This window comes from Artibeus jamaicensis, unplaced genomic scaffold, assembly GCF_021234435.1.
Source record: "Artibeus jamaicensis isolate MK-2021 breed Jamaican fruit bat unplaced genomic scaffold, CSHL_Jam_final scaffold_1964, whole genome shotgun sequence".
Taxonomy (NCBI): domain Eukaryota; kingdom Metazoa; phylum Chordata; class Mammalia; order Chiroptera; family Phyllostomidae; genus Artibeus; species Artibeus jamaicensis.
Genome location: NW_026522030.1, coordinates 48,442,891 through 48,456,217, shown reverse-complemented (window position 1 = coordinate 48,456,217; position 13,327 = coordinate 48,442,891).

Here is a 13,327-nt window from a genome sequence, read left to right as displayed (position 1 = left end):
ATTTCCTCCTGGCTCTTATTCATAGTTTCTATGTCCTTTTTCATGCCAGTCTAGTTCACAGCAAGTTCCTTGTAGCTTTCCTGAAGTTCTTTGTAGTTCTCACCGAGCTCATTAAGTGTCCTTATAACCATTATTTTTAACTCAATTTCTGATAATTTGCTTGCCTCTATTTGATTTAGCACTCTTACTGGAGATTCCTCCTTTCCTTTTGATTGGGGATTATTTGTCTCCCCATTTTAGGTGACTCTTCTTGTTTGTTTCTGCTTCTTCAGAGACTCCCTCTCTTCCTGGTGTGAATTTCTGTGGTAGAGAATCTATGGAATTCAATGGTGCAGTCTCTTTGATATCCTAATCTTGATGCTCTTGGGATGCCCTGTATGCTGTTTATGTAGGCTTTCTGGTTGTAATTGGGTATTGGTTGTTGTCAGGTCATTCTTTGTTGGGTCCTTCTCTCTGGCTAGTTGACTGAGAATCATTCTGCCCACCATGTCTTGAATGCTGGCCAGAACAAAACCAAACAGCCCAGAAAACAAATCCACACCTGCAAATATGATTCCTGCCACAATCATACTATTAACAGCAAATGAGCCAGTATTGATAAAGGTGTAAAGAGATTAAGGCTATTAAAAGAAAGATGAAATGAACAAGAGATGACTAACAAATAAAAATGATTTTGAGAGGGTAGAGAGAGGGGTAATAAGAGTAGAGGTTAGAGAGAAGGCAAAGAGAGAAAGAAAGTAAAATTTATGTAGCAAATAAGAAAGGAAGGGGAAAAATGCCAAGTGGAGTAAGAATAGGGAAGTGTATAGTATTAGGTTTAAATAGAAATTTTATAAATATATGTGTTATATATAATATTTATAGTTATCTATGTATTCATAAAGTTATATCTATGCTTATACTTATATATTATGAGTATTTATATCCATATAAGTATGTAAATGTATGTAAATATTTTATACATATAAAATATGTAAATATAAATATATTTTATCTATGCCATATGTAAACATACAGTATACATATCTTACATGTATATTATATAGATTTATACTTATATATTACACAAGTTTTTATGTATTTACATTTATGTTTTTATTCATATATCTATATTTATGTTTATTTTTTAAAGGTTTTATTTGTTTATTTTTAGAGAGAGGGGAAGGGAAAGTGAAAGAAAGGGAGAGAAGTATCAATATGTGGTTGACTCTTGTATGCCCCCTACTGGGAACCTGGTCTGCAACCCAAGCATGTGCACTGAGTGATAATCGAACTAGCAACCTTTTGCTTCTCAGTCCAGAACACAATCCATTGAGTCACACCAGCACGGCGATATATTTATATATAAATATATGTGTGTATGAGAGAAAGAAAGAAAATAAGAACCAAATTGGAGAAGAAGACCCACTAAGTCACTATCGACAACAAATAAATTAAAGATTCATACAGGTAGGATGGGTACAAGAAAGAAAAATGAAAAAAAACTTAAGAGATGTCTAGAAGAAAGAGAAGTGAATTTGAGAGGATAGAGGGAGAAGGAATTCTTAAAGTAAAAATTAGGCTAAGACAGGGAAAAATTAAAATTTAAAGCCAGAGAAAGAAAGGACAGGAGGAAGGCAAAATGAAGTTGGAGAAAGAAATAGTGAAATTTGGATTTGAAATACAAAAATGGCAAAAATCTCGAAGTAAAACTAAAGAAATGCAACAACCACCACCATAGCCACAACCAACAGCAACTATTGATAAAGGTAGAAAGAGAGAATAAGGGAATTTTAAAAATGAGAAAAAGAATGTGAGATGACCAATAACAAAAAAAAAATGCTAGTGAAAGGTTAGAGGGAGAAGAAATAATAAGACTTCAGAATAGAAAAAAACATGTAGCAAGAAACAAAATAAAATTTAAAACAAAAATAAGCAAAGGAAAGAAAAAGGTAAAATGGAGTAAGAAACAGGAGGAGTAAAACATAGATTTGAAACAAACTATAATATAAAAAGTAGTGATCTACTAAGCATGCACTTGAAGGACAAGAAATGAGTGTTAAAAAGCTATGCAAGAAATAACACAAATCATTAAGAAGACCACGATGGAATTTATCTAATTAGGATCTAGTGTTTCCTACTGTCTTCTCTTTCTGGATCTGCCCCCAGTAATTTCAGGTGGTGTCCCAGTCTGGCTCTAGGGAGGCTGTTCAAGACTACCATCGATCCATAGTCTGTGGCTGTCTCCTTCAATTCCTAATCTGGTCAATTTGTAATTAACAGTAAGGCTTAAACACCACAGGGTGGGGCACAGCAATTCCCTCAGGCAGGGCTATTGCTTCCCCTCAAGATGATGCCACTTGAGGGGACTGTTTTGCCATGCAAAATGGGGAATGACTCAGCACAGGGATCCTTGCAGCTGTTCCCTCAGTTCTCTTCCCAAAACTACCATCCCCAGACTCTCCTCAAGCATCTCTAGTCCATTCTGCCTCCCCTCTGCTAGAGCCAAGGGTAAGTGGCTGCAAGTGAAATTTTATGCATTGGTCCTTTAAGAAGCTCTCTGTGTCTCCAACTGTCTCTCCTTGACAGACAGAGGCCCCACCACTTTTTCACAGCTGCATGTTATCTGGGCTCCTCTCCAGCTCTGATGCCATATAGGTTGATGAGTCCAGGTTAGGCTTCACCCACATTTCTCAAGGGAAACCCCTCAGCCACTGGAATTTCTCTCCAGCACTTCAGCTGCCACTCGTGGGAACAGAGCCAGTTCTCTCATATCTCTTCTGAATTCCCTAATAGTCACATTGTGATGAAATGTTTTCTTCTGCCTGTTGTGGTTATAAGGCTTCTCTCCAGCTATTGTTCAGTTGGTTAATCTATATGATTTCTCTACAATTTAGTTGTAATTCCAGATTGGTCCTGGGAGGTGGTTAGTGTAGTTTCCACTTACTCCTCTGCCATCTTGGGTCCTTGGAAGATATTTTCATTTGTTCTGTTAGATGCACCTGAACCTGATACCATTCTGCATTTATTCTGAGATTCTTATTCCTCGCTCCCATCTCCAAAAGTTGTTGATTCAGGCACAATTTTAGTAATTTGGAGTACAGTGTTGAACAAGCTAGATAAGACCACTGTTCTCAGAGACCTTGCATTGTGCAGGCAGTGGGTGGCCAAGAGCTAGAACTCTCGTTTGTGAGACCCAGGAAAGGGAGTGAAGGCCATGCTTGAAAGTCTGCCTTCCTTTGCTCTGCCCCAGTCCTGCATCCTGAAAAGCAACCCCACGAGATGGCCCAACCAGCTGCCCTGAGAGAGGCAGAGAAAAATGTCCTTCCCTTATTCTCAAATTTATAAAATCATCCAGATTCTAAAATCTGATAAATATTCCCTCTATTTTCTTTATATTTTAATAAAGTTTTATTTTATATTATATTTAACACATCAATTCGGCAGTAACTTTAATGTATGATCCATGATCATGTCACCATTTTTAAAAGTATACTTTTAAGTACAATCATAAAATATTTCCAAGGTACACTGTGGTGAATTAATGTATGTACCCATTGTGAAAAAAATTCCCAGTACCCTCTCTATCCAAGGAGCATTCCCATACCTTCCTCTTCCCCTTCTTTCCTCATAGGCACACATCTCCTAAATTCTGAGAGGCCTCACAAGACCTGCAACCAGGAGAGCGATGGGCAGTGGCAGCTTGTCCCAGGCTAACCCCTGAACCTGTTTCTTAAGACCTCCTTTTCTCTGACTTCTCAATGAGCCAAAGCAGCCCAGCCTAGGCTGTCTCCTGTCGCTCTTCTATCTGAAGCCCTGCCTTTAGCCACAGTCCCCAGCTTTAGTAAACATACTTGTAAATCAAGTGGACTCCCCCCCCCATTGAGTTATAAACATATTTCATCACCTCACGTACTTGTCATTTTTGATATGTGATAACATCTAAGTTCTACTCTCTTCACAAATTTCAATTATATAATACAATGCTATCAACTATAGTTACCAGGAAATACATTAGGTCATTAGACTTTATTTATCTTATAACTTTAATTTTGTACCTTTTAAACAAATCTTTTTTTTTTCTTTGTCCCACATGATCCAACCCCAGGCTACTGCTTTACTACTCTGTGTTTCTGAGTTAAAAATATTTTTAAGATTCTACATATAAGCAATACCATATGGTATTTGCCTTTCTCTGTCTGGCTTGTCTAATTGTGTTATATAATAAAATAAGATCATATAGTATCTGTGTTTCTCTGTCTGACTTACCTTACTTAGAATAATGCCCTCAAAGTCCATCCATGTTGTCGCCAATGATAGGACTGTGTTCTTTTTCCTGGTTGAATAATATTCCACTGTGTTTGTATTTTTCTTTATTTGTTTTCTTCATTTATTCAATTATTGTTGAAAACAGGGTCCCCCCCATATCTTGGTTGTAGTAAATGGTGCTGCAGTGACCATGGTAGAGGCATACTCCTTTTCCCAAGGTTAATATATATATGTGTGTGTATATATATATATTTTTCAGATAAGCACCTAGAAGTGGAATCATATGGTAATTGCTGTATCATATGGTAATTCTATTTTTAATCCATAGTGACTTCACCAATTTATATTCCAACAATGTACAAAGTCTCCCTTTTATCTACATCCTTGCCAACACTTCTTTCTTTTTTTCTTTTCATGATAGCCATTCTAACAGGTGTGAGGTGATATGTCACTTTGGTTTGATTTTCATTTACCTGATAAAATGCAAATGTTGAGCACAATTTTATATACCTGCTGGCCATTTCATTTTACCTTTGGGGAAAAAAAAAACTCTTTGAATCCTTTGCCCATTTAAAAATTATATTATTATTATTATTTTTGCTACTTAGATGTATGACTTTCTTGCATATTTTGGATACTGTTTATTAGATATGTAAATTGTAAATATTTTCTTCCATTGCATGAGCTGCCTTTTCATTTTGTTGATGGTGAGATAAGTGATAATACTCTTACTATTGTCAAATGTGATAGGACCATATCATATATTGTCTTCTACAGGGGAAAGATCTTATATATTTTAAAATTGTATAAGCATTCTTCATATGACCATTATTATATTGATCCAATATAAAAACCAGAGGCACAGCACTGTATTGTTTTTCTATTGTCTTTATAAAAAAATTACCACAAATTTAGCGGTTTGAAACAACACAAATATATCACCTCAGAGTTCTACAGGTCACAAGCCTGAGTACATTATGGCTCAGCTAGGTTCTCTGCATAGAATGTTCAAGGCAGAAATCAATGTGTTGGCAGGACTAGATTTCTTTTTGGGTATTTGTAGAGAATCCATTTCCAAGTTTATTCAGTTCTTCCTGATTGTGGAATGAGGTCCCTCTTACCTTACTAACTCTCCTGCAGGAGTCATTATTCTCAGCCTGTGGAGGTCACCCTCATTCTCCTAACTTCTGGGCCCCTTTCTATATCTTCAACTCCAAAAACCAGGGTCAAGTCCTACCCCTGTGCTATAAATCTTTCTGATCTCTCCTTTTGACTCATCTGTTTTGCCTCTTCTTCAGCCCTGGCTTTCTGACCAATGAAGCTGAAGAAATTTCTCTGCTTTCAGGAGCTTTACTGATTACATTGAACCCACCCAAATAATCCTGTATTATCTCCCTATCTGACTGTCTATAACCTTGATTCCATGTGAAAGGTCCCTTTTGCTATGTAACCTAACACATCTACATGCATAACTCCAGGGACAAAATGATGGAGGCCAAAATTCTGTCTACTGCAAGCATCATACCTTAACCTAATGGTCAAATTCTACTGTAAACCAAGTTAATGAAGATCTATAAAATACTAAGCCAAGTCTTATTGATAACATTTATAGAGAGGATATAACAAATCATAGCTGTTTTTTTCAAATCATTACCTGATTTAGTAGCATTTATCTTAACTAGATTTTTGGCAGAAGTGTGGTAGCAGAAAGTTAAGGCTAAACCTATCTGAGAAAACCTGGACACTACTATTCTCACAGAGATTTGTATGCTTTGTATAGCAGATGTTCTAGTGCAAAGTTGATATCCTACAGTGAATTAGGAAATATTGGCCTGTGTTCATACAGAGATCATTAACACAACACATGAAGAAATGAAGAGCTAATTATTTTTCCAGATATGTCCCACATGTTAAGATTTGTCAAGTGCCTTAAAATATTCAAAAATATTGGGGATATATGAAAATATTTTCACATTGAATAAAGGTTTGATACTATCTCCACAAATGTCACTGCATCTGTGAACTTATTGAAAATTTTGAAATTGTGATGAAATTGTGTCTAGCTTTGAATGCATTAGTCACCTAACTAAATTTTAGTAAGAAAATCAATTTAAATAAAATACTTTCAGATTTCTATAAGTTTTTGCTTTTTCATAGAAAACTGTTTTAATATAATCCTAACAATTTCCTGTTATTGTAATTACTTTCTTCTCATTAGCAAAAGTATTACCTTCCAATTGTAGATAAAGTTTAAAATTATAGATCATTAAAAAAGAAAAGGAAAATTTATATACATCTGTTTGTGTACATATACAAGTATATATCTACCATGGAGATATTACTATTTTTAATATTTTGTTATTATATGTGGATTTTGTATAATTAATTTCAAACTGTTCATAAATTTTTATACCCTGCTTATTAAAAGCAAAAATTACAATGTAAAATATACTTTGTTATTTTAAGATTTTAGGACAATATTCTACTTTAAAGCATTATCTATTTTCCAATTTTCAACATATTCCTAACTAACATTATTTCTATTTACCAATGCTAATGTTCATATTCTATGCAAAAGAGAGATAAGAAAGGTAGTTTGTTGTTTTAATTTTTATGAAACTGTGCTCCTAGCTCTATTGCATTATATGGTAGGTATTAAATCATCTCCATGTTGAAAAGTATTCCAGATTGAATACATGTGATCCTACCCCAACAGAGCCTCAATTCACAAAAGTTTAGTTCCAGTTAAGACCTATTTTCTGTCACCTCCCAACAATGATGTGTTTTCTCTCAGGAATGTTGTTTCCTTCTATATCTTTGTCTGTCTCTGTTCAACAGTCTAAGCTCAGTAACCATCATTTTATTCTCAGGGACTCCTTCTTAAATATCCCTCATAGTTCTATCTGACAGATGTTCTGTCTCTTCTTTATACACTTGTCCCTTTTAAGACTAAGGCATTCTGATGCTGGTAACTGATTTCCTAAGGTAACAGCCTACATATAATCAACCCACAGTCTTCTATTACTTTTTTTTTTTCATGTTGCTACTATTTCCTGAGCTCCAAGTTATTTTGGTGCTTGAGTCCTGAACAGAATGCTCTCAGTAAATGTTCATTTACCTGGAAGTCTTATGTTCATATTTATTCTGCACCTGCTCTAATAGGTCTTATCTGATTCCTGCTACAGTTGGTTTTTCCCCTTAATATTTAACATCTACTTATTCTTCACATCTATCATTTTCTCAAACAGTCTCTATTGACCTTAGAACACTGTCCCAGTTATAATTTTACCTTTATTTTATTTATTACCCTTTCCTCTCACTTGACCCTTATCTTTATAAAGATGTTATCCTCTTCTGCTTCTGGTTTTTTGACTGGATGTTCTGTAATCAGATTTTAGAGGTTTTGGTTGGTGTAAGAAATAAATAAATACAAACTTTGTTGAGCTAAAATAGCTGATAGTTATTTTTATAAAAGCAATACATATATTTTCTTACATAGCATTCTATTCTGTTACACAGTTGGTTAGTACAAGGAACATGAGTAAGCATTATGTGTGCCTACTATGTACAGGCACTAACTGTGATAGGCATTTGCCTGAATTTTATTGTTTATAGCAATAAGGCCCCTTGTCAGATTGTCTTACTAATTTTCTCATAATGGATCCTAATAATCTGATTTAAAAGTTTGGGGGGTCATAAATAGAGTAAGCAGTAGATTTGAACCAAATTATATACAGAACCAGAATTGATATTTCGTGCATGTACTATACCATACTTGAAATAGGAAGCAAACATTTTTAATAAAAGTACATACTGATTGACTGGGGATGAGAGAGGTGGGCTGGGTAGAGAGGGGTAAAAGGGGGAAAATGAGACAATTAGAATAAATACTAAGAAAATAAAAGACATATTTTTCATTTTCACCAATAAAACAAGGAATAAAAAACAAAATACAAAAAATGTTTTAAAAGATTAAGTACTTACTACAGTATCCTTAAAAAAAATGGCCCTGTCTGGACTTCTGATTAGCCCTATTTTGTTTTCCACTTTGTACAAGACAGGTAAATGTGCATATTTTAAAAATGACATTTCACAGGAAAAAGTTTAATTTTCATAGGTCAGCAGTTTGCAGAATGCTGGAACCCAGTAGTAAAGTGACACCCAGGTCCAAAGCTTGCAGGGGTCAGTCAATATGAGCTGAGGGGAATCTCCTTCTCTAAAGAAGGATGTTCGGACCAAAAGCAGAATCCTGAGGGTACTGAAGGAATTACTCTAAAAATACCTTACTAAAAGGGACCTTTATTCCCAAGGGAATTCCATATTTAAGATTTCCTTTTCTCACAGAATGGCTATGAAGAGAAGCTGAAAGGCTCTGGCCTTTTTAATAATAAGTCTTGCAGTCTAGGAAATTGACTTCCCTGTTCTGCATCCTGGCTTTTTAAAATACGAAAGTGAAAAATTGACTGGTATCATTTAGTAAAGATTAAAGTAGTTAATGTTAAAATGCTACACGTTGCCAATAAATACTGAAAACAAGTCAGCAATTCATTATCAACATTAACAAAAACAATATTTTAAGCACTTATTTTTTGAATGATCCACTTTGCTAAATTTGATGGGAGGTACAAAGGAGCCCAAATCATAGGTGGGGCATCCAGGCTTATGTAATATACTTAGGAAAAGAACCAAGGAAACAGCTAGAGACTTAATGGAAACAAACAGAAATAGTGATGGGCTGAAATATTTAATCAGTGACCACAGCATTATCAATCAGGAAAAACATCACTTCCTGCTGATAAATGAGAGGAAAAAGTTCAACTAGAATCCCAAAATGTGACAGAGTATCAGATCTACTCATAAATTTATATCTAAGCTTTAAAAAATGGCTCCCTTTGTCTCCATTTGTTAACACTATCTATGTGTATTTATTGTTGCTATTTTCCCAATCATGGTACCTTACATTTTCTTTTAAACTGTTCCTGAATTTTTCTTACTATAGTCTCACAGGGATCTGCAGAAACAACATATAACTGTGATTTGAAATAGGAAGCAGAAGCAGAGGGAGTGATTATGGTTGTGGAAGACCACACTGCAAGGCAGAACCCTACATTATAATTATTTAGGCTTCAATCTCTGTTGAATTTGTAGCATTACTCATTCCCATGAGTTGCTTATTACTGCTCCAGGTTTATAATCATAAAACCTAAAATCTTATTTTAAATGCTCCATGACTTCACCAGTCTTACCTGCCCTTGAAACAAGATGATGCCCCTTCCTTCAGTAATAACAATTACTTGCCCTAGCTGCCTGTGACTCAGTGGACTGAGCACCAGCCTGCAAGCTGGAAGGTCACAGGTTCAGTTCCCTGTCAGGGCGCATGCCTGGGTTGCAGGCCAGGTCCCCACTTGGGGGTGAACAAGAGGCAAACAATTGATGTTTCACTCCCTTTCTTTGCCCTCCCTTCTCCTCTCTCTGAAAACAAATAAATCAATAGATATCTTTTTTAAAAACTTAAAAAAAATAACATTTGCTTAACCCACTGTTGATAACATATAACTTAGAAACTGCAGGATCTTGGGAGACATGCCATTTTCTAGCTCTTTGCTTGATACGTGTTGTGTTGTAGTTCTTTAAGAGGTCTACATATAATAAAATATCCATTATAATTAAGATTCAAAGCTTAAGTATGTAACACAGAGATACAATTTAATGGCAGATTGAAAACTTGCTTGCATGCCCTGAGACCCAGTCTGAACTTTTTTGCTAATCTCCATTCTTCCATATTTTGGAGAGCCAGGCTCTCAGATGAAGGCTAATCTCTGCTGCTTTCCCATAGGTTGTGAGGGGAATAATAATTACATAATCCTTAAATGCTTGAAATCGTCCAGAGCCTGATGCGTGATAGCATGAAAGCTAGAGGTGGCTGAGAATTTAAATATAAATAGAAGGGCTAGAATGATCTGGAAGAGCTATACTTGAATATTGAGATTGCTACAGTCAGACAAGAATACAAACGGGGACAAAGTTCATTGGTCAGTGCATTATTCTTTCATTGATTTTCCCTGCCAGTTCCTTTCAGCTCATTGATTTCCATTGCTGATTGAATCATGTTCATCTGCTGCTAGGAGGTCACTTAATTTCCATTTTGCTCATTATTTTTTTCTGCCTGCCTGACACTCCTCCACATGTGCATGTCACTTCCACTAATCTCAATGGTCTGCTGTCAACAGAGTGATATTCCTTCTGCACAATGGGCCATGAGATTCAGGGCGGATGTCTCCTGCAGTGGCTGGATAGACCTTAACCAGAGCATACCCATGCATTCCATGTATTTTGCAGTCATTCAGGGGTTTTTAGTTCCTCTGCATTAACTTTAAAAGTATGCAATGTGTATGATCCCCAGTGGTCACAGGCAGTCCACTCTAAGCCAGGCAGGAGAAACTGTCCTGATTTCTCTGAAAATGACTGTTGTCACAGTGAGGAGAGTCAAACCCAAGCACAACTAAAGGTCAGTTTTTTTTTTTCTTGTGCTACACCATCCATAAGCCCTTTCATTCAGCAGCCATATGACATTATATGCTCACTAAGAACTTTTCAACAAGTGGACAAAATAGGTATATTCTTAGTGATAGCATTTTGTGCAATCTGCTTCAGGAATTTGGGTGTACCCATTTCCACTGGAAAACCCATTCCAAAATACAGTTAAATATTTCTGTCAAAGCATCACAACAGTATGCATATGTAGATAGGTCTGTACATAAAAGCCATACACATGTTAATTCATAGTATACTTTAATCATAGGTACAATCCTTAGGAAAGTAAAACCAATAGGATAACTGTACAGTTTTATGCTATGCAAATTCTAAATGTACTAGGGATGAAGGAAGCTGTATTTATTTCCAAGCTAACATCACAAACATATCCACGCACACAAAAAACAAGCTTCTTTAAGACCACAGAGTTACTGCCCTTAATGAGATATTTTTCAGGGTTGTGTAAACATTGAAGATTATGCCTTAAAAATTTTTACACCATTTGAAGATGTCATTTACTTTGTATTTATATATAGTGATTGCCATGCAGGTTTTGGCTTTAAAATTTATTATGCAACATTCAACAAGACAAACAGTGTTAAATACTAATCAACTTTTAATAAGAAGTATAAATGCTATCACCTTGCTCAAAACAAGAAAAGCAATCACTGCAATCAATCAGGCAGTCTAATCAATTTCCAAATTAAAATTAACCATGTGTCATGTAGGAAAAAAATCTTGAAGAATAGAATGGTGTTATAAGGAAAATGGAGTCAGTCAGGATCTCTTTCCCGGATGTCCAAGCAAACAGCTTAGCAATATTCAAACAACTTTAGTGTAGGGGCCCACGTGCATAGAATGGAGTTGTTGTGGAACTAGAAGTTCAGTACTGGCACCTTGCCAGCTTTGTGTGTACTCAGTGTGGAAGGGAGTCTGGACTTCCTGTGGTGAGACACGTGGCTTGCAGTGTGCTTGGATTGCCCCACTACAGAATAAAGGCATGTCAGACACTCCCACTCCTTGAATTTTCTTCCATCAGACCGAATACTGTGTGAACCTGCCTCGCCCTAAATGGCTGAAGGTATACTACATCTCGCCTACAGAAGATGAGCTCAGTTTTATGAGTTTTTAAGGGTTCCTGAGATTTATTCTTACGCGTCTTTTCAGAGACTTGATGATAAATGTTATGAGAATGTAATTTAATATTTGCAGTTTTTCTCCACTTTAGTTCTTATACAAATCACATCATGAAATGAATTTCAATTGCCCCAGCATTTACCACTGCCTAAAACCATACAAATCATCAATGATTTAATGCATAGGTATATCTTATGAAAACAAGTTTCTTACAAATAAGAAAATGATTTAAATTGCTGCCCAAACAAGACGTTTGCTCAAAGAGGGTTTAAATAAATGTTCTCAGATAACATTATGTTATATGAAGAAGAGTCACCCAATTATTCAACCAATATTGAATGCAGGGCCATCGTGGAGCAAACAATATGCTGGGCACTAGAACACAAATACAAAACAGATTTACAGACTTTCAGGAACCTTAAGGCCCCTGATAAACAGAATGAAAATCAAAGCTGCTAAGTGCAATGACTGTGCTAAGAAATTGTACATACCTGACTGATTAAAAATAGTTGGTTTTCATAAATATTTAATGGAGACATCTGGGTTAATAAAATAACAATGGTAATAATAAATATCAGTATATAATGTAATATGATAAACAATATTATAAACATAGCATTTATATTATATTTATGTCATATTATAAATATAATGATTAATAACATCATTTTATTAGATAATAGTAAATATTAATTGTTCTATGTACTCTATATATACTATACTCTTATATTCTCACATATATAAATGAACTTAGTATTATAATTATACTAATTTATTTAAAAATTGGGAAATCTGAGTTCACAAAGTTTGATTAACCTGTTCAAAGTCACAAGTTACTAACTGGTGAACCTGGTGTAGCAAGTCATGAATTTGACCCAAAGTCACCTAGATGCTTAACTGTTTTGTTGAGACATATTTAAATTGACAGTTCAAAAGCTCCCATATAATTAGGTCTTTTCTTTAAAGCATAAACCCATGAGAAATATCCTGAGACCCTGCTTACCATCATTTTCGTCTAACAAGGAAAGTGAAACTTTAAGTGACTTATTTTATTATAAAACATACAGAGACATTTGAAATAGCCATTTGACATTAATGTTACTAAGTATCTGCACCACACATATGCTTTGCTGAAGCTATCTGTTTTATGTAGAATTCTACAAGAGAGAAGTGTTGAATTGGAGAGCAAGCATACTTGACGGCATATCCAGTATTATCCATTAAGTGCACACACTTGACATAACAATACTTGAACAAGAACAAACAATAATCACTACTACGTGACATGAGATTCCTTTTTAAAATAGCATCTAGCTTATTAGTAAAAAGATTCCTCAAAATCACTGAAGCAGGCATAACTCAAAAAATTTTAAACACTTCCAAATATTTTCTGATGCTATCATTTAAT